The sequence below is a fragment of the Balaenoptera borealis genome (assembly GCF_965194805.1).
Source record: "Balaenoptera borealis genome assembly, contig: HAP1_SCAFFOLD_1600, whole genome shotgun sequence".
Classification (NCBI taxonomy): Eukaryota; Metazoa; Chordata; class Mammalia; order Artiodactyla; family Balaenopteridae; genus Balaenoptera; species Balaenoptera borealis.
In genome coordinates this window covers 20,766-41,996 of record NW_028122633.1, presented here as the reverse complement: position 1 = coordinate 41,996, position 21,231 = coordinate 20,766, and the positions used below count along the sequence as shown (strand labels likewise).

At 36.4% G+C, this 21,231-nt stretch overlaps 1 long non-coding RNA gene across 1 annotated transcript; it reads left to right on the top strand.

Annotated features, from left to right (window-relative positions):
- Positions 1 to 407: 407 nt before the first annotated feature.
- On the top strand, positions 408 to 20,405 carry LOC309622128. The gene is made up of 2 exons (XR_014240533.1): positions 408 to 14,040; positions 14,387 to 20,405. It is a non-coding gene; the product is annotated as an uncharacterized lncRNA (long non-coding RNA).
- The last annotated feature ends 826 nt before the right edge of the window (positions 20,406 to 21,231 follow it).

Here is a 21,231-nt window from a genome sequence, read left to right as displayed (position 1 = left end):
AGAAAGAAAGAAAGGTGTTATGTCAAACTGAAATGTTTGTTTTTTTCCATTGTCTTTCCAGATCAGACTTCAGCCTACTTTTTAAAACACTTTTTCATAGCTTTGAGAGTATCTTGTAAAGTCAGAACTTGCATTTTTGTATATCAGTGATTCTGAGTAGCTTGGTGACCAACAAAACAACTGCATCGATTCCCAGTCTTAAGAAGTAGCCCTTAGAGAAGCAATGTTCTCAGCTAAGACTGCATTGCTGGTGCAGTATAAAGAAAAATGTTTATCAACCTCTCCCTGGAAGCCAAAAGGACTGCTTCAATCCTGAAGTGGCAGACTTTGTCCTTAACTAAGCAAAAGGGAACAATAAAAGTTCAGCGTATAGCCAAGTGGGCTGTGTGTGTGTGTGTGTGTGTGTGTGTGTGTGTGTGTGTGTGTGTTTACAAAAGTAGAAGAAAGAACTTTTTGAAACTATGTTGATGTTGTGCCTTATGCTGACTGGTGATCTTTAAAAGAAAAAGGTTTTTGCTATAAGTACAAGGAGTTAAGAATTTTTTCCAGTGTCATAGGTAAAAGTATTATTATAATTACTTGACATTTAGAGAGTATTTACCTCTCAGTAAACCCAGTTCTACTTAAAGTTTAAGTTCTTAAAAAACAATTATGGTAAGCTTGACACATTAAGGCTCTATTCAGAACATGCCAAAAGATCCAGTTCATTCTATCGAAAATTCAGCCTCTAATCTGGTTGGTTTGATTCTAGAAATCAAATTTCTATTTCCCACTAGATCATAAACTGCATAAGGGCAGATACTACGTGTTATTCGTACTGTTTTTGTAGTTCCTAGGACAGTCATGTACTAAATACTTTTTGAAATGAATTGAATTAGACTGAACTGAACTGAAAGTTTAGTGAGATTTAACAAATGAAGAATAAAGAATCCAGAGAAAATGACTTCCTCTTTTCATATAATAAGTCCAAAAAGAGATCTGCAACAATTGAGTTCTTTTGGTTCTACCTTCAGTGATCTCCAGGCTAGGCTCTCTTCTTCAACCACACAGGATTAACTGCTGTACCAAATGATGCTGTCAGCTAATAGAATTCTGAAACCTGTAGTCCCATGCAAATAAGTCCTGCAGTCCTAAGACTCCTGATGGTTTGACCCACTAAATCAACCAGACTGTGTAGAACAGATGTTCCTTCACACCTAGTAGTATTCAACCACATGGTCCAAACAAGAGAACCATCAAAAATGGTTTAATATTATAATAAGCTAAAAAACTTATTTTGTGAATAATATATTGTATTTGGCAAAACCAAGAAACAATTCATTTTTGCTCAGTCTTTAATATCCTCAAGTGTAATCATTAAACTCTTGTTACTTTTAATACCTAGTGTGGTTAAAGAGGATTGGACTGAATTGATAAAATGATAATTACATCTCTGTGCTATTTGCATTTGACTAGGAACATATTTAATTTTCTTGCAAGTGTAGGAAATTAAAGGGCTGAGATTCTAATTGGAAATAGGTGCATAGAAGTTTAAGTGGGAATTTCCAACAAAAATCACATGAGAGTCAACTTGAGAAAATAGAGGTTATAATGAGGGATTAGGAATCATTAAACTTTATGTTTAAGGTTGAAGAAATTATAAAAGCACACCCAGTTGTTCATCCTTAATATCCATTACCACTATGAGTCTCGGAATGACTGATATATCCTTGCTACTCAGTGTGGACATTCACCAGCATCAGTAGTCACTTGGGAGCTTGTTAGAAATGCCTCACCCAGACCTACTGAATTAGTTATATATTGCTGTGTAGCAAATTGCCACAAATTTAGCAGCTTAAAACAACACACTATTATTTCATAGTTTTTGTGGGTCAGGAATCTGGGCACACCTTAGCTGGGTCCTCTGCTCAGGATCTCGCAAGGCTGCAATTAGGATGTCAGCCAGGGCTGGGCTGTGATCTGAGGCAAGGAGTTCTTTTTCAGGCTCACGTGGTTGTTGGCAGATTTCATTTCCTTGTAGCTGTAGAACTCATAGAAGCTTACTTCTTTTTTTTTTTTTTTTTTTTTTTTCTTTTAGAAGCTTGCTTCTTCAAGGCCAGCGTGAGAGTCTCTGACCTTCCCCCTCTGTCCTCTAGACCCTCTTGTAATGGGCTCCCTTAATTACGTCAGGCTCACCCAGGACAAGCTAGTATTTCTTGTCCATTGCTATGTACACTACACTGTGCTTGGCACTTAGCACATTTGTCATTACATTTAATTCTCATGATAACTCTACCAGTGGGATGGTAGCATTATTATTTTACTGATGAAGAAACTGAGGATCAAAGAGATTAAGATCATACACCTAGTATATAGACCTAGGAGTCGAAGCAAGCATGCCTGACCGGATTTTTCTACCACATCATGCTGTGTCCAAAGTGGGAGGAAGGGGCTGCCCAAAGAGAAAGCCCCTAAAGACACAGCTCACAATTTTGTCAAACCCCAGTGGGTCAGGGGTTCAAAGACACCTTTCTTTGCCTACCTTGAAAGAAACTGGGAACGCCTGGGTTCCCTGGAGCTTTTGGAAACCAGTAAGTGGAGATGTGACCAGTAGAGAGCACTGCTCTCTCCCAGCAGCCTCTGCTGCATTCACTGAGATTTCTGGGAAGAAGACTGTGACCTGAATATGCTGTCAGTGTTCTGAGAAAGCCAACTTAAGGCACCCAGCCTGCTGATGAAGAGAAAGGCTCCATTTGGTGAGTGCATTGAAGTTCTTGAAAGCCAAAGTGAGAGTAGAATAAATGCCAACTTCACTTTTCTTTTATAATTTTGTATTAAGATATTTTAGAAATGTTGATTAATTTTGGTGAACAGATATCTCCAAGGCTGACATTATTGAAATTTTAAAAATTTTGTTCTTGCTAGATTATTTATTTTGGTTTTAGCATTAAATGTCATCTCAGGTCAGTCTCTAAAAGGGGTTTGTTTAATTCCTAATTGTATGGAAAGCATAGTTTAGTGAATTGTATTGGTGCACTGCCTGTTTAAGTAAGGCCTTACCAGGTGAATCTAAAGCCTAGTTTTATTTTGGTTTAAGAAAAAAAAAATCTATCAATAATCCATTTTGTGAGTTTTCTCAATTTATTATCAGGCAAGCACAAGACATTAATGTATTCTTTCGATTTACTTCCTAATTATAAAAGCTGCTTCTTTGCAAGAAGAAAAAGAAAAGAAAATAGGGATAGCAGACTTCACATCAGAAAATGTGGTGCTATTCTTTTTCTTTCTATTTTGTTTTTGTTTTTTTCTGGCAAAAGTTGACTACTTCAGATATTCTCCAGATAGCTTTCAGGATAGTACTGATCTCTTCAAAACCAGAAAACATTTAGGATTTTATCTGTAAGTTGCTTTGTAGAGATAGAAAGTAGATTAGTGGTTGTATAAGGCTAGGGTTGTTAGGAGAGTTATGGGGTAAATGCTATAGGGCAGGAGGTTTGTTTCTTTTGGGCAGTAATGTCAGTGTTTTAAAATTGATTTTGGTGATGGATGCACAAGTCTGTGAAAATACTTAACAGCTATTGAATGGTATGCTTTAAATGAGTGAATCTGTTGGTATGTAAACTATATGTCAATAAAGCTTTTTTTTTTGATGCTTTGTATGAAATTTTAGTGGATGAGAACAGGTCTCAGATTGAGATTAAAACACTGTATTCCAAATAATACCAAATCTGCAGCATAAGCTTTAAACTAATTTTATAGGAGGATGGTCAGGAACCTTATTTGTAGATTTTGTCTTCACTTTCTTCCCTCCATGAGGAAGGAAAAATGATAATCAGCTCTCTAAGAGATACTGCTTTGACCCAACCCCTGAATGAGTGGAAGTAATTACTTTTGGCAGAGCTGAAAAAGCAACTGCCAAAGAGTGTCATGTAAACTATTGTTGGCTAGTCTTCTTGCCGTCATGGGCCCTGAAGCTCAGAAGGATTTTATAAAGTGGGAGAGTGGTTTTATTTTGATCCACAGAATGAGTATGGAGTGTATTTGGTCAAAATTAGTTGAAAGATGAGTGCGGCTTACTTGGCTCCTCCTTCCATGCTCCCATCTCTCTTCCCTCCCAATTTCTAATGTCTTATGTTTCTTCAGTGCCTCTGGAGAACAGGGCTCACTTCTCTAACTTCTTCCCACAGATATTTCCATGGTTTTTAGGCAGCAGCTCAGCACAGTGGAAAGAGCACTGACTTTGGAATAAGTGCTGTGATTGACTTCTGGCTCTCTCAGTTACTCTGCTACCTTGGGAAAAAATAATTTTTAACTTCTCTCAACTTGTTTCATTTCTCAACTGGGGACATAGTTCACATAGAGTGGGTATGAGGTTTACCTGGTGCTCAGTAATAAATGGTAGCTGTTACTATACATATTATTCACTGCATATCAATCTGGAACGTTTCCCGTTTCATGGTTTTTAAACAGATTTAAGGCTTCTGGGTTCTGTGCCTATAAGTCAAGATGCCACTATCACATTTTACATCCTTGCAGCTCAGTAATATATGAATTAGGCTATCTAGTAGAATATCATGAGGTCTTTCCTAGAAATGTTCAATGTACCCATTTGCTAGGAAGATGTAATTACGAATGTGATTAACTGGTCCTACGTTCTCTATGAGGGAAGGAGGGATGGGGACAGTTCATGTTAAAATAGTCAGCAAAACAAGAAAATGTTTGGAATACAGAAGAATGCTTAATATATATATATATATATATATATATAAAATATACACATACATATGTATATAATTTCTTTTTGTCTTGGGTTTAAATGGTATGATATATCTCACAATCTACAAGGTGGTGGACATCAGGTATAGCTTTCTCATTCCATTCAACTTGTCCCCAAACCTCATGGATGTGGGGCCTTAATACTAATTTTTGAGGTACATCATGTAGCCAGCGCTTCAGTTCTATCTATTCTCTTCCATCCCTCATAGTTTCTTGATCATTTAAAAACCAAACAAAGTCCTGCCTTTGTGTCGGGCCATATGATAGAAATTGTCAGTAAGTTTGTGTCCTTTGTTCAGTTCAGCTACTGGATGGAAAGCTGGGGGCTTTGGATCTTTGAGGTGGGAGGAAGGGATGAAAGTAAGCTCTCAATGACATCTGTGCTGCAGGTGAATGCTTGAAAAAACAAAACCAGACCCTTGACAGTAGGAAAAGTAGTCTCCTCTCAACATTATATCCTACACTTTATCATGCTTTTTTAAAAAAACTGTATCTTCTTTTCAGCCTCAAGTTATGTCACAAAAGTTCCCTTTTATAGCCTCCAGCTTTCATAATCTCCAGGAAGACAGTTGTGAGGAGGAAATACATCTTGCCCTGCAAAAAAATTAATAAAAAATGGGACATTCAGGCGGTGTGTTACATATATACGTGCAGTTTTATTTCCTCCTTTTAAATATAATGTGTTTTGAATATTTTTCCATGGAGATATGTGTCATTTTTAATGTTTACATAGTATTTTATACACATATTATAATTTAGATATATAACTGTTCTCCAATTGTTTGGAGTTTGGGCTTTGCACTTAATATATATTCATAGACTGCTTTGCTAAGTCCCTAAGCACAGATCTAATAAAATAAAGACAAGTGGAAAGAATTTGGTGTGGGATTCCCAGGGCCACTTTCTACCTTCTAATATTCTTTATTTTATTGTGAATCCTTAGTGTGGCCATTTTTGTTTACATCACACTGATTTCTGGATTTTTATTATGAGAAGAGAAAATGGTTAAAAAGAAAAACTTGGTTGCTGACAAAAGCAGAAGCATTAGTGGTACGCTTTCATCATCCAACATGAAACCAAGTAACATGAAGTAAAATACATTGGGCAGTTTTTACCAGAAGTCAGCACATCTGTCAGTGCAGAGCTAGCACTTTAAATGGATCTGTGTAAAGTGACTTAGCAAAGCAGTTTATGACTATATATTAGGTTTAAAGCCCAAACGAGAAGTTGTCACCTTTGTGACTTTCTGATGCGAATTCAATACAAAACATTCTGATCAAAGATCACAGGGGTGAAAGTAGAAGAAAACTGTAGCATAATCACATTCTAACTGTGATTTCTTATCTTATAGTTGACATCTTGGTAAGATGAATTTGTTCTCAGAATATCTTTATGAAATTTCAGTAAGTTATATCACTTTATCAAAATACAGACGCAATGGACAAAGTCGAAAGAATCACCTGGGCATTGCTTGGGAAAATTGTCATGGATGTTCATTTTTGTGGTTGAAATATATCTGAAAGTTAAGAAATGCATCACTCATCACACAGATGCTCAGCATGTGTGGGCCCAAACAACTGATCATTTCCATCCAAATACACTCTGTGGATAATGTCTAATAAACTTGTACTTCCCCTGTTTAACCCAAGCTAAAGCTCTCATTAGAGGCTTTTATGGTACAGGTAGAGTGGATTTAATTCAAATTAACCAAGATGTTTAACTCCTACTCTTTAAAAGTCTCAGTTCCAAGACTCCTCTTGGGTGACACAGAGGATAATACATCACTCAAGCATCATGTTGTTACTCAAACATCTTACAACCTACCTGGTAGTGGTGAGGGGAGAAAGAGATGGTGGCGCAGATATGACAAGGGCACAATGAGGAAGATTGTGATTAGTGTTGTAGAAAAATACATATGACCTGCTATGTAATTTCAGAAGAGGAAAGAAGAAAGGGAGGAGTTGGGGAGTTGGGGATAGGAAGGGAAATGTAGCAAGTTCAATGCCAGCCAATTGGGAGGCACTGTGAAAAGTAGTGGGGGCAATAGAAGGGTGAGTGAAAACACAATACTTGGCTTAAGGAGTCTATAATCTAGTGGGAGAAATAGACCCGAATGTGGCATGCGCGTGTGTGCGAGCACATACAGGCCATGATTGAAGTCGGAGTAAGCAGAAACTCACATCCGTTCCGGGCCCTCATGTGGACCGGGCACTGTACTTGAACTTTCCCTATTCTCAGAACAACCCTGAGGCTTAGTTTTTATTATCTCTATTTTACATAGGAGGAAACTGAGTTTATATAGTTAGTAAGTAGCAAAGTGAGTAATTTAAACCCACAGTCAATAGCATTTTAATAGCTATCATTTACTGAGTACCTGCTAGATGCTTGCTATGAGTTATGCTTATGTTTTATAATTCTGCAAGGTGTGTATTAAAACCATCATTTTACAGATCAGGAAACTGAGAAACATTTAATAACTTTCCAAGATCACAGCTATTATTGGAACAATTAGGATTCAAATCTGGGTCTATCTGATTCTAAGGCCTGTTTTTTACAATGCGACTGCTCATTGGAGGGATAGAAGAGATTAATTATGAAGATCTTGAGCAGGTGGCTTTTGGAAAGGGTAACATTTGAGATAGGCTTTTAAAATGGCTAGAACTTACACAGGTAGAGTTGGAGTAGAAGAATATTTAAGGTGGCAGGACAAACACAGAGACAGCAGTGTAGTACAAGGCATATTTTGAAGAATGGGTTGAAGTGGTTTGGCATGGCTAGATTGTAAGGAACCTCAGACAAAAAGAAGATAGGAAACAGAGCTGGACACTGGAATAACTCCAGTATCATAAAGAGTTGTTTTTTTTTCTGTTTTTAATGAGGAAATATTGAAGGTCTTGAGCTTAGAATGGACACAGTCAGATCTGTGCCTTTGCTTATTATTGTCTGTTTCCCATCGGTAGGTTGAGAACTCCAAGAGAGCAGGGATTCTTTTCTGTTTAGTTCACTACTGTGCCCCTAATAACCAGAGTAGTGTCTAGAATATAATTAGAGCTGCTGTCTATAGCCCTGAGGTTTATAACCTGCATAATTTCAGTGGGTGGCATTCACATACACTACAATGCAAATAATGTCCCTGAGAGTTGTGCAGTTTTATAAATACGGGACATAATGGGCACTCAATAAAAATTTGAATGAATGATTGATTAATTTGCTTTAGGCGAGTCTGGATGGAGTTTATAGGACGTATTGCAGGAGGGAGAGAATCAGGGAAAAGGGAATGCTAGGACAATTTTTAAGTAGTCTAAGCAGGAGATAATGATCTGAGCTCCCTAATTGGAAGTAGAAAGGACAAGGTAGAGGCAAGACATGCATCCATGGTAGAATTAGTATGGTTTTTTGTTTTGTTTTTTTTTTACTGACTGGATATAGAAAGGGGAGGAGTATGGGCAAGGGAAAGTTGAAGATAACTCAAGGATTTTTAGCCTGAGTGCCTGAAGGATGACAATGGCACTGAATTAGAAAAGGAAAATAAGAAAGAGAAGCAAGTTTGATGGATGGGGTAGGTGGGTGGAAGATGAATTCAGAGATGTACATATTGAGTTTGAGGAGCCTCTGGGATACATAGATAGGTCTATCTATTTCCTGGCATTTGAATATACTGACCTGAAACTCAGCAGAGAGATCGAGGATAAGAAGATAGATTATGGCAGTTTTGAAGCCATGGGAGGAACGAAGATGTAGAGAAGTTGTGGAATGAGAAGAGGAGGCAGCAAAAAGTAGCCCCTTAAGAAATGCCTATAATATTGATAAAATAGTGGACAGTAAAAGCACAAATACAAGGACACTGAAGAGATACAGTCAGGATGCAGAATAGGAGCGTTAAGTGTCTCGGAAGCAGGAGAGATGGAGGTAGCCATCTTATGCTGACAACTGTCAAGAGGTCAAGCCAAAAAAGGACAGAGAAGAGGTCGCTGGATTTACTAATTGGAAGGGCATTTCTGTTGAGAGTAAATCCAGTAAACCAGTGAGGTTAGAAGCTAGATTGCAAGTTATTAGAGGGATGTGAGGTGAGGAAATGGAGACCGCAAATGACAAATGGAAGGATTAGAAAGATAGAACTGTACAGTAGGACCCTACTGTATAACATGGGGAACTCTACTCAATACTCTGTAATGACCTATATGGGAAAAGAATCTAAAGAAGAGTGGATATATATATATGTATAACTGATTCACTTTGCTGTATAGCAGAAACTAACACAACGTTGTAAATCAACTATATTCCAATAAAAATTAATTAAAAAAAGAAAGAACTGTAACTTGAAAAAGAAGCAGGGATAAAGAACAGTTACAGCATAGAGGAAGATTTGCATATGTCTATCGACTAGGGAAGGAATCAATGGAGATACTGAAGATGGAGATGATTGATGAAATAAGGTCCCAGAAATACAGGAAGAGATGGGAACAAGAGCACAGCAAAAAGGTTTCAACCTAGGAAGGACACTTCTTTCAAGCTAGGAGGGAAGAGGAAAGGATAGGTAGAGATAGAAAATATAAAATGGAAGCAAGGCAATTTTTAGGAGTTCATGGTAGATGGCCTCAATCTTGTCTGTAAAGGAGAGGGCAACTCCATCTGCTAAGCTATGGACTCTTTCTTAGATTAAAAGGCTTATGGTATTAAAATACAAATACCCTTAAAGTTATTTGCATTTTGACAGCGAACTTTCACTATACTTAATTCACAACGTTACTAAATTCTGCTTAAATGTGTTTTTCAAAGTTTTGTTCTAGAAAGCTTAGTTTGGCAACTCTAAGCCCTTTATCAGAAAGCAGTCATATCAGAAAGCAGTCATATCAGAAAGCAGTTTTATATCTAATCCTATGTGTGATGGTTGCTATGGAAACAGTCGAATGCAAACTTCATTTTACATAACACCCAGCTAAGCTATTGATCAGGTGGGAGGGAGAGAGCTTCAAACCATTTCACTCAAGGAGAAGAAAAACAAGAAACATTAGAGAGGTGGTTAGGTGAAAAGAAACCTTTTGGTTGGGAAAAATACAGTTAAGGTTTTCACATATATAAATAGAGGGCTTAGGCGGTTGGGGCTTTTAACAAAGGTGTTGCAGTCCTGAGTGTTCAGAGAGTCAAGCAGGGAAGATGACAGAGAGCAGTAATAGATAAAACTAAGCTCACGGCAGTGAAGGAAGGGATAGGACTGGATCATTAAGTCCTAGTGAAATTAGAGCGGAACCAATGCCTGGGCTTCAAAATCGAATAGAGCCACTACGTAGAAAAGAACCAGAGAAAAGTGGCAAAGCTGAAAAAAGCAAACAAACAAAAAAACCAACCGTGTTTAACTGGAACACATTTAATGTAAATCGCATACATCACTGAGCTTTTTTTTTATACTCATAAGAAAATATCAAGTAAAAATAAGGTTACTACCATTGGGTTTTATATAAGACTGCAGTTCGGGTCTACATGGAGACAGCAAAATCCCCTTTACTTCAGTCCCAGAGATAGTCTGGGACTATCTCTATTCCCAGACCACGTTAGGGTGTTTATGGAACATAATCGGCTATAGTTAGGTAATTGTACCCCCGTCTCTCCATGTCCTGAGAGAGAAATTTTCCAAAACCAGAAAGAAATGAATGTAAACTCAATACATTAGTATAGCCCAAGAAAAAAATGTCAGTCACAAAGGACCATATCAGCATAGAAACAGTACTGTCACAAAAGATAGATGTCCAAGGAAGTCACAGTAATTTGAATCTTTTAAATAATTCCCCTGGTTCTAAATCCATGCTCACCATGCAGACCTTTTTGGTTAATGTTATATAATTCAATTGTTTATGCATTATAAAAGTCATATACAAACAGTATAAAGAATGAACTGAAAATTGACTATAGTGCTACCACCTAGAAATGAACATTGTTAATATTTTGGTATATTCCCTTCTCATTTTATGCTTTTAGAACTATGTAACTTGATATGGAGATATATTTCCCCAGGTACACAGAAATATATGTTTAATATATATACAAGTGTTACAAAATCGGAACATTATATAAATCAATATGGTGGTATTTTACTTAACATGCTGTAAAGAACTTTTCCCCCCAAATCCTTAAATATCTTTTGAGAACATGATTTTTAAAGGTTCCTTAGGAGCATGTAGCAGGGAAACATAATTTATTTCATCAATTCCTTATTGTTAGAAAACTAGCTTATTTCCAGTTTTTTTACATTTAGAAATCTTTGATCAACACCTTTGTCCATAAATCTTAGTGTATATTTATGTAAGTAGAATTTTTAGGTTGATGTTTATGTACATTGTTAAGGCTTTTGTTAAATATTGCCAGACAGCCTTAAAGGATAAGTCTTCAGAGGGACATATTTTAGATTAGAGATTATGCAGATTTTAAGGCTTTTGATTAATAATGACAAATTTCCCTCCAGAAAGATTTTAACAGTTCATCCTCTCAACCAGTATGTGAAGTCTGTTTGTCCCTTAGTCATATCAACACTGGATACCAACATGTTTTTACATGTTTGTAAGATTCATAGGTGAAAAAATTGGTGTCTGGATTTAACTTATGTTTTGGATAAGTTTGGACACTTTTACATGTTTATTTACCTTTTGTCTTTATTTTTGAATGTTCTGTTCATGTCTTTTGTCCAAATTTCTTTTGAGTTATTCATTTTTGACTTACGGTTTGCCAGTATCCTTTACATATAATGTTAACCCTTTATGTGTAATGTATGTAACAAATATATTTTTCCAGGCTCTGATTTGCCTCTGACTTTATGGAGCTTTAATGCATAAAAGTTTATCATTTTTAATATAGTCAAGTATGTGAATCATTACCTTTATGGCTCCTTTCAGTGCTTTTGTATTTTTTAAAAAATGTTTCTTCTGTTGAGTCAGACACATTTTTACCTTTTATTCTGCTTTTTATGATTTTATTCATTATATTAAATTTTAATGTATCTGGTCTATGTGTATGTGTGTGTGTATATATACACACATATATTTGCAAGGACTTTTTAACTATAAAAAAATTGGGTTTTTTTTTGTTCTTGAGCCTCATCCCCTAACCCTCTACTGGAGTTAAATATTAATCCAAAGGCAATTCAGAGGCCATATTACTAAATAAGATGCAATGGTTTGTTATCAATCACGTAAATTTTTTTGGTGATTAGGAATCAATGTTTTAAGCAGTTTTTATCATAATATGATAGTTTTACTGTGTAGTAGTTTTGTTTTAGGAAATTGGTTGAGGGTTTTCAGTAAAGTATATTGCACTATAATTTTTTCCCATTTAAAGAATTGGAAATATTGCAGTTATTTCCAATATTGCAGTTAACTATTCTTGGTTAGGTCTTTTACACAGAATATCTGATTTTCAGATATGGATTACTGATGTTAAATAGAAGGTGACTGTATCTCTTCAACATCATACTCCTATACACATCCAAATGTAACAATTTTGGGAAACTCAGTTCTTTTATATTCATTGTCTGAATAATGTGTCAATGTAACATATTCTGATAATTGTTTCTTTTAAAATATATTTAGGATCTGGTACCCTTTTTCCCCAAACTTTTTTAGTTTTGCAGTTTATCCTTATAAATGAATTGCTACTTGAAATAAAGAAAAAAATCTAGTTGTACTTTGTGTTGTAATTCAATGAACTTATATGTTAAATTTTGGAAAGTTTGCAATTCTGTCCACATTTATTCTTCCTATCAAGGAACTTTTATTAAAGTAAGGTTGTATGTCCTTTAGGAAAATTTTGAAGATTTTCTCATGTAGCCATTGCACTTTTCTTCTTTTCTTGTTAATTTTTTGCATTAATTTTTATTTACATATATGTATATACATATGTATATGTAATGAATTATGTATGTATAGTGGGATTTCATACACGTGAAAAACATTAATATTCATATTATAAGGAATGGAATTTTCCTTACTATATCTTCTATTTCTAGCATCTAGAGTAGCTCTTGGTACATCTCATATTTATTCAGATGATCCTCTAGTTTTCTAAGTAGTCATTATCTATAAATAGTGATAATTTATTTCCTTTCCAATAATTTTATGTTTGCTTTTTGCAACTTATTATTCAAAACTTTCAGATTTTTTTTTTAAGTTCGTAATGGGTGTGGAATTTTATCAAATGCCTTTTGAGCAGCTATATAAATTTTTATGTTGTTTTTTCTGCTATGTCTTAGTGATACTGTGATTCATTAAGTATGCCTAGTAAGAAACCATACCTGCATTCATTGCATAAACACAAGTCAGATATATTATTTGCTAGTACTTTATAGTATTTTTCATATATATATTAATAATTTATTAATAATATATTTCATATATATAATAATCATATATTATATGATTGTTTTGTAATGTCTATTTTTTCCAGTATTTGTTAAATTTTGGTATCAAGGTATCTAAATTTCATGAAATCATTTGAGAAACTCCCATTTTCATCTATGGTCTAAAATAATTTCTGTGCCATGGAAATTATATGCTACTTAAAATTTATAGATCTATCTGGGCTTGGAAACCTCTTTGATGATAGTTGTTTCACAACATTACCATTTTTATCCTATGGTTATTGATCTTCTCAGATATGTTGATCTTCTACTAACTAACTGTGTTAATCCAGTCTTTTAGAAAATTACTCATTTAATTTTTTCACATTTATATTTGTATTATTTTTATTAGACACTATTTTTGTAGAGCAGTTTTAGGTTCACAGCAAAATAGAAGGGAAGGTGCAGAGATATCTCCTATCTGGTCTACCATACACATGCACAGCCTTCTCCATTATCAACATCCCCCAACAGAGTGGTATACTTGTTACAATTGATAAGTCTATACTGACATATTATAATCACCCAAAGTCCATAATGTACATTAGAATTCACTCTTTTTTCTCTTCCAGTTTTATTGAGATATAATTGACATACAGCACTGTATAAGTTTAAGGTGTACAGCATAATGCTTTTTTTTTTTTGGTTTGACTTTTTTTCCCATTTTTTAATGGACATATAATTTACAATATTAGTTTCAGGTGTACATCATAGTGATTCAGTATTTTTATAGACTATACTGTTTTTTAAGTTATTTCAAAATAATGTCTTTATTTCTCTGTGCTGTACATTATATCCTTGTTGCATATTTATTTTATAACTAGTAGTCTGTATTTCTTAATCCCTCCTTCCCTCTCCCCCCTGGTAACCACTAGTTTGTTCTCTATATCTGTGAGTCTGTTTGGGTTTGATTGTTTTATTTATTTTTTTTAATTTGTTTAATTTATTTATTTTTGTCTGCATTGGGTCTTTGTTGCTGTGCACGGGCCCCCTCTAGTTACGGCGAGCGGGGGCTACTCTTTGTTGCTGTGCGCAGGCTTCTCATTGCAGTGGCTTCTCCTGCCGTGGAGCATGGGCTCTAGGCACGCGGACTCAGTAGTTGTCGCTCTTGGGCTCTAGAGCGCAGGCTCAGTAGTTGTGGCACACGGGCTTAGTCGCTCTGCAACATGTGGGATCTTCCCGGACCAGGGATCGAACCTGTGTCCCCTGCATTGGCAGGCGGACCCTTAACCACTGCGCCACCAGGGAAGCCCCTGATTGTTTTATTTTTTTAGATTCCACATATAAGTGGTAACATAAGAGTATTTGTTTTTCTCTGTCTGACTTATTTCACTAAACATAATACTCTCCAGGTCCATCCATGTTGCTGCAAATGGCAGAATTTCATTCTTTTTTATGGCTGAGTAATATTCTATTGTATATGTATAACATGTCTTCTTTATCCATTAGTCTGTTGATGGGCACTTAGGTTGCTTCCATAGTTTGGCAGTTGTAAATAATGCTGCTATAAACATTGGGGTGTATATATCTTTTCGAATTAGTGTTTTCATTTTCTTTGGATATATACGGAGGAGTGGAATTGCTGGATCATATAGTAGTTCTATTTTTAGTTTTTTGAGGAGCCTCCGTACTGTTTTCCATAGTGGCTGCACCAATTTGTATTCATACCAACAGTGGGGTTCCCTTTTCTCCACATCCTCACCAACATTTGTTATTTGTAGACTTATTGATGATAGCCATTTTGACAGGTGTGAGGTGATATCTCATTGTGGTTTTGATTTGCATTTCTCTGATGATTAATGACGTTGAGCATTTCTTCATGTACCTGTTGGCCACCTGTATGTCTTTTTTGGAAAAATGTCTATTCAAGTCTTCTGCCCATTTGTTAATTGGTTCTTTGTTCTTTTGAAATTGAGTTGTATGAGCTGTTTATAAATTTTGGATATTAACCCCTTATTGGTCCTATCATTTGCAAATATTTTCTCCCATTCACTAGGTTGCCTTTTCATTTTGTCAATGGTTTCCTTTGCTGTGCCAAAGCTTTTAAGTTTAATCAGGTACCCCATTTTTTTCTTTTATTTCTTTTGCCTTAGGAGACAGATCCAAAAAAATATTGCCACGGTTTATGTCAAAGATGTTCTGCCTGTGTTCTCTTCCAGGAGTTTTATGGTTTCAGGTCTTACATTTAGGTCTTTAATCCATTTTGAGTTTATTTTTGTATATGGTGAGAGGAAATGTTCTAATCTCATCCTTTTACATACAGTGTCCAGTTTTCCCAGCACCATTTATTGAAGAGACTGTCTTTCCTCCATGGTATAGTCTTGCCTCCTCTGTCATAGGTTAATTGACCATAAGTGCGTGGGTTTATTTCTGGGCTCTCTATTCTATTCTGTTGATCTATGTGTCTGTTTTTGTGCCAGTATCATGCTGTTTTGATTACGGTAGCCTTGTAGTATAGTCTGAAGTCAGGGAGCATAATACTTCCAGATTTATTCTTTTCTCTCAAGATTGCTTTGAGAATTCAGGGTCTTATGGGCATTTTAAGAATATTAATTCTTCCAGTTGAAGAACACAGGATGTCTTCCCATTTCTTTGTTTCATTTTCAAGTTACTTCATCAATTTTATAGTTTTCAGAGTACAGGTCTTTCACCTCCTTGGTTAAGTTTATTCCTAGGTATTTTATTCTCTTTGATGTGACTGTAAATTGAATTGTTTCCTTAAGTTCTCTTTCTGATAGTTCATTATTAGTATATAGAAATGCAACACATTTTTGTATATTAATCTTGTGTCCTGTAACTTTACTGAATACATTTATTAGTTTGAATAGTTTTTTCATGGAGACTTTAGGATTGTCTACATATGATATTATGTCATCTGCAAATAGTGACAGTTTTCTTTCCCTTCCAATTTGGACACCTTTTATTTCTTATTGTCTGGCTGCTGTGGTTAAGACTTCCAATATTATGTTAAATGGAAGTGGCGAGAGTGGGCATCCTTCTCTTGCTCCTGATTTTTAGAGGAAAAGCTTTCAGCTTTTCAACATTGTGTATGAAGTTAGCTGGGGGTTTGTCATAAACGGCCTTTATTATGTTAAGATATGCCTCCACTATCCCCACTTTGATGAGAGTATTTATCATGAAGGGATGCTGAATTTTGTCAAATGCTTTGTCTGCATCTATTGAGATGATCATGTAATTTTTATCCTTCCTTTTGTTAATGTGGTGTATCACATTGATTGATTTGTGAATATTGAACCATCCTTCTGTCCCTGGAATAATTCCCACTTGATCATGGTGTATGATCTTTTTTATTTATTGTTGAATTCTATTTGCTAATAGTTTGTTGAGGATTTTTGTATCTATATTCATCAAAGACATTGGCCTGTCGTTTTCTTTTTTTGTATTGTCTTTGGTTGGTTGGTATGTAGGTAACGATGGCCTGGTAGAATGAAATTATGGCTGAAAACTTCCCAAGCCTGCTGTTCATTCCTTCTAGTGAGTTTTTTATTTCAGTTATTGTATTGTTCAATTCTGACTGGTTCTTTTTTATATTTTTCAGTTCCTTGTTAAAATTCTTACTGTGTTCATCTATTCTTGTCCCTAGTTCAGTTAGCATTCTTATTACTACCTCTTTGAATTCTTTATCTAGAAAATTGTTTATTTCTGTTTCATTAGTTCTTTTATTCAGGGCTTTTCTGTTGCTCTTCCAATTAAGACAAATTCCTCTGTCTTTTCATTTTGCTTATCTTTCTCTGTCTCTGTGAAAACAGGTGAAACAGTTACCTATGGCAGTCTTGGAGGGATGTCCTAATGTGGGAGCTTCCCTATAGAGTCTGCATGTGCCCAGTTGCGTGGGTGGGAGAGCTGGATTTGACATGAACACAAGTCATATCGTTTCTCAGGGTTTGCTGCCAGCTATTACCTTGGTAGGATATGGGGCTGGAGAAGGAGGGGGAGGACCAGAGCCAGGAGTGAGGTGGGGCTTCATCTCTGCTCAGTGGCTGTCACCATTCTATTGAGGGTGGGGTCAGCTCCAAAAAATTGCTGGGGCAGAAGCCCTGAGGGTCAGGTCTGAGCTGGCTCAGTTCACTTTAAGTGTGTGCTCTTCCGCCTCCCAGTACCAGCACCCCCAGCCCCCAGAGGGGAGCAGTGCTGGAGTAAGAGGGACCAGTGTGGGTATTTAGCGAGGGTTGAGGCATGGGGTGTGGCAGTCTGGCTGCCATCAGAGATCTGGTCTTACTCTGGTGCTCCACCTGCACAATTGACAGTAATGGCTACCCCCTCCTTCTTCAGACACCTCTTAGCATCTGAGCCATTACAGTGACTCACAGCCAAGTGTTTTCCTGGGTCATGGCAGCCCTTGCTCCAGTGTGGAGCTGCGACACAAGGTGAATGGTTCTGGAGCATTTGCTCTGCTCAGGCTGGGGCGTGCAACAGGGTGGTCACAGGAAACCAGTCAGCCAGCAGTGCAGTTTCAATCTGCCCTGCTTCAGGAGCAAGCAAGCATCCTCGTGCTCCTCATGAGCAGAATCCAGGCCTCCCATCACCCTTCTGTTAGTTCCACCAGCCCCCCAACCTGCCAAGAGGGCTTGTCTTCCCTTTGTTGAATCCCAGGGCTGGGGAGCCCGAAATGTAGCTTGAACTGTTCATTCCTCAGGGTCGGTCTCCACTGTGTAATCTCTCTTTTCCTCTGAGTCTCTTCCCAGGGGCACAGGTCTCAAACTGATCACTTTTCTTCCCTTCCTACCTGATTCCACATATATCCTTCTTACAGCCTTGGTTGTACAGAGGTCTTTCTGCCAGTTTCCAGTTAGTTTTCAGTGAGAATTGTTCCATATATAGATGTATTTTTGATGTGTTCATTGGGGAAGGTGAGTTCTGCATCCTCCTACTCTGCCATCTTGATTCAAGTCTCTAGAATTCACTCTTGGTTTTGTACCTTCTCTGGGTTTGGACAAATGTATAATGACATTTATCCACCACTGTAGTATCATACAAAGTATTTTCATTGCCCTAAAAATCCTCTGTGCTCTACCTATTTATTTCCTCCCCACCCCATCCCCGCCATCCCTGGCAAACACTGATTGTTTTACTCTCTCCATAGTTTTGCCTTTTCCAGAATGTCATATAGTTGGAATCATACAGTATGTAGTCTTTTCAGATTGGCTTCTTTCTCCTAGTAATATGCATTTAAATTCCTCTGTGATTTTTCATGGCTTGATAACTCATTTCTATTTAGCACTAAATAACATTCCATTGTCTAGATGTGCCAGTTTGTTTATCCACTCACCTACCGAAGAACATCTTGGTTGATTCCAAGGAAGTGCTATAAACATGCATATGCGAGATTTTGTGTGCACATAAGTTTTCAATTTCTTCGGTAGATACAAAGGCCTGTATTGTTGAGTGTACAGTAAGACTATGTTGGCAGTTTTTTACAAAACCAGACAGTCTTCCAAAGTGGCTGTACCATTTTGCATTTCTACCAGCAATGAATGAGAGTTCTGTTGTTGCATATTCTCGTCAGCATTTGGTGTTGTCAGTTTTGGATTTTGTCCATTCTAGTAGGTATATAGTGATGCTTCATTGTTTTTTCATTTTGAATTACCCTGACAACATATTATGTGGAGCATCTTTTCTTTTCAATTTTTATTTTTATTTTAATTGTTATTAGAATATAGTTGATTTATAATCTTTTGTTACTTTCTGCTGTACAGCAAAGTGAACCAGTTTTATATATATATATATATATAATCTCCACTCTTTTTTAGATTCTTTTTCCATATAGGCCATTACAGAGTACTGAATACAGTTTCCTGTGCTATACAGTAGGTCCATATTATCTATTTTATATATAGTAGTGTGTATATGTCGGTCTCAATCTCCCAATTTATCCACCCCCCTTCACCCCCCGGTAACCATAAGTTTGTTTTCTACATCTGTAACTCTATTTCTGTTTTGTAAATAAGTTCATTTCTACCATTTTTTTAGATTCCACGTATAAGTGATATCATAGGATATTTGTCCTTCTCTGACTTACTTCACTCAGTATGACCATCTCTAGGTCCATCCATGTTGCAGCAAAGGGCATTATTTTGTTCTTTTTTATGGCTGAGTAATATTCCACTGTGTGTATATGTGTGTGTGTGTGTGTGTGTGTATACACACACACACACACACACCACATCTTCATCCATTCATCTGTTGATGGACATTTAGGTTGCTTCTATGTCCTGGCTATTGGAAATAGTTTTGCAATGAACATTGGGGTGCATGTATCTTTTTGAAGTATGGTTTTCTCTGGATATATGCCCAGGAGTAGGATTGCTGGATCATATGATAGCTCTATTTTTAGTTTCTTAAGGAACCTCCATACTGTTCTCCATAGTGGCTGTACCAACTTACATTCCCACCAACAGTGTAGAAGGGTTCCCTTTTCTCCACACCCTCTCCAGCATTTACTGTTTGTAGATTTTTTGATGATGGCCATTCTGACTGGTGTGAGGCGATATAACTCATTGTAATTTTGATTTGCATTTCTCTAATAATTAGTGATGTTGAGCATCTTTTCATGTGCTTTTTGGCCATCTGTATGTCTTCTTGGAGAAATGTCTATTTAGATCTTCCACCCATTTTTTGATTGGGTTGTTTGCTTTTTTGATATTGAGCTGCATGAGCTGTTTGTATATTTTTGAGATTAATCCCTTGTCAGTCGCATGGTTTCCAAATATTTTCTCCCATTCTGTGACTTGTCTTTTCGTTTTATTTATGTTTTCCTTTGCTGTGCAAAAGCTTTTAAGTTTCATTAGGTCCCATTTGTTTATTTTTGTTTTTTATTTTCATTACTCTAGGAGGTGGATCAAAAAAGAAATTGCTGTATTTTATGTCAGAGTGTTCTGCCTATGTTTTCCTGCAAGAGTTTTGTAGCGTCTGCCCTTACATTTAGGTCTTTAATCCATTTTGAATTTATTTTTGTGCACAATGTTAGAGAGTGTTCTAATTTCATTCTTTTACATGTAGCTGTCCAGTTTTCCCAGCACCACTTATTGAAGAGACTATCTTTTCTCCATTGTATATTCTTGCCTCCTTTGTCATAGATTAGGTGACCATAGATGTGTGGGTTTGTCTCTGGACTTTCTATCCTATTCCATTGATGTATATTTATGTTTTTGTGCCAGTACCATACTGTTTTGATTACTGTAGCTTTGTAGTATAGTCTGAAGTCAGGGAGCCTGATTCCTCCAGCTCCGTTTTTTTTTTTTTTCCCCTCAAGATTGCTTTGGCTCTTTGGGGTCTTTTTGTTTCCATACAAATTGTAAAAGTTTTTGTTCTAATTCTGTGAAAAATGCCATTGTTAATTTGATAGGGATTGCATTGAATCTGTAGATTGCTTTGGGTAGTATAGTCATTTTCACAATACTGATTCTTCCAATCCAAGAACATGGTAATCTCTCCATCTGTTTGTGTCATCTTTGATTTCTTTCATCAGTCTTTCGTAGTTTTCTGAGTACAGGTCTTTTGCCTCCTTAGGTAGGTTTATTCCTAGGTATTTTATTCTTTTTGTTGTGATGATGAATGGGATTGTTTCCTTAATTTAATTTCTCTTTCTGATTTTTCATCGTTAGTGTACAGGAATGCAAGATATTTCTGTGCATTAATTTTCTATCCTGCAACTTTACCAAATTCACTGATTAGCTCTAGTAGTTTTCTGGTAGCATCTTTAGGATTTTCTATGTATAGTACCATGCCGTCTGCAAACAGTGACAGTTTTACTTCTTTTTTTCCAATTTGGATTCCTTTTATTTCTGTTTCTTCTCTGATTGCCATGGCTAGGACTTCCAAAATTATGTTGAATACTAGTGGTGAGAGTGGACATCCTTGTCTTGTTCCTGATCTCAGCAGAAATGCTTTCAGTTTTTCACCATTGAGAATGATGTTTGCTGTGGGTTTGTCATATATGGCCTTTATTATGTTGAGGTGAGTTAGCTCTGTACCAATTTCTGGAGAGTTTTTATCATAAATGGGTGTTGAACTTTGTCAAAAGCTTTTTCAGAAGCTTTTTCTGCGTCTGTTGAGATTATATGGTTTTT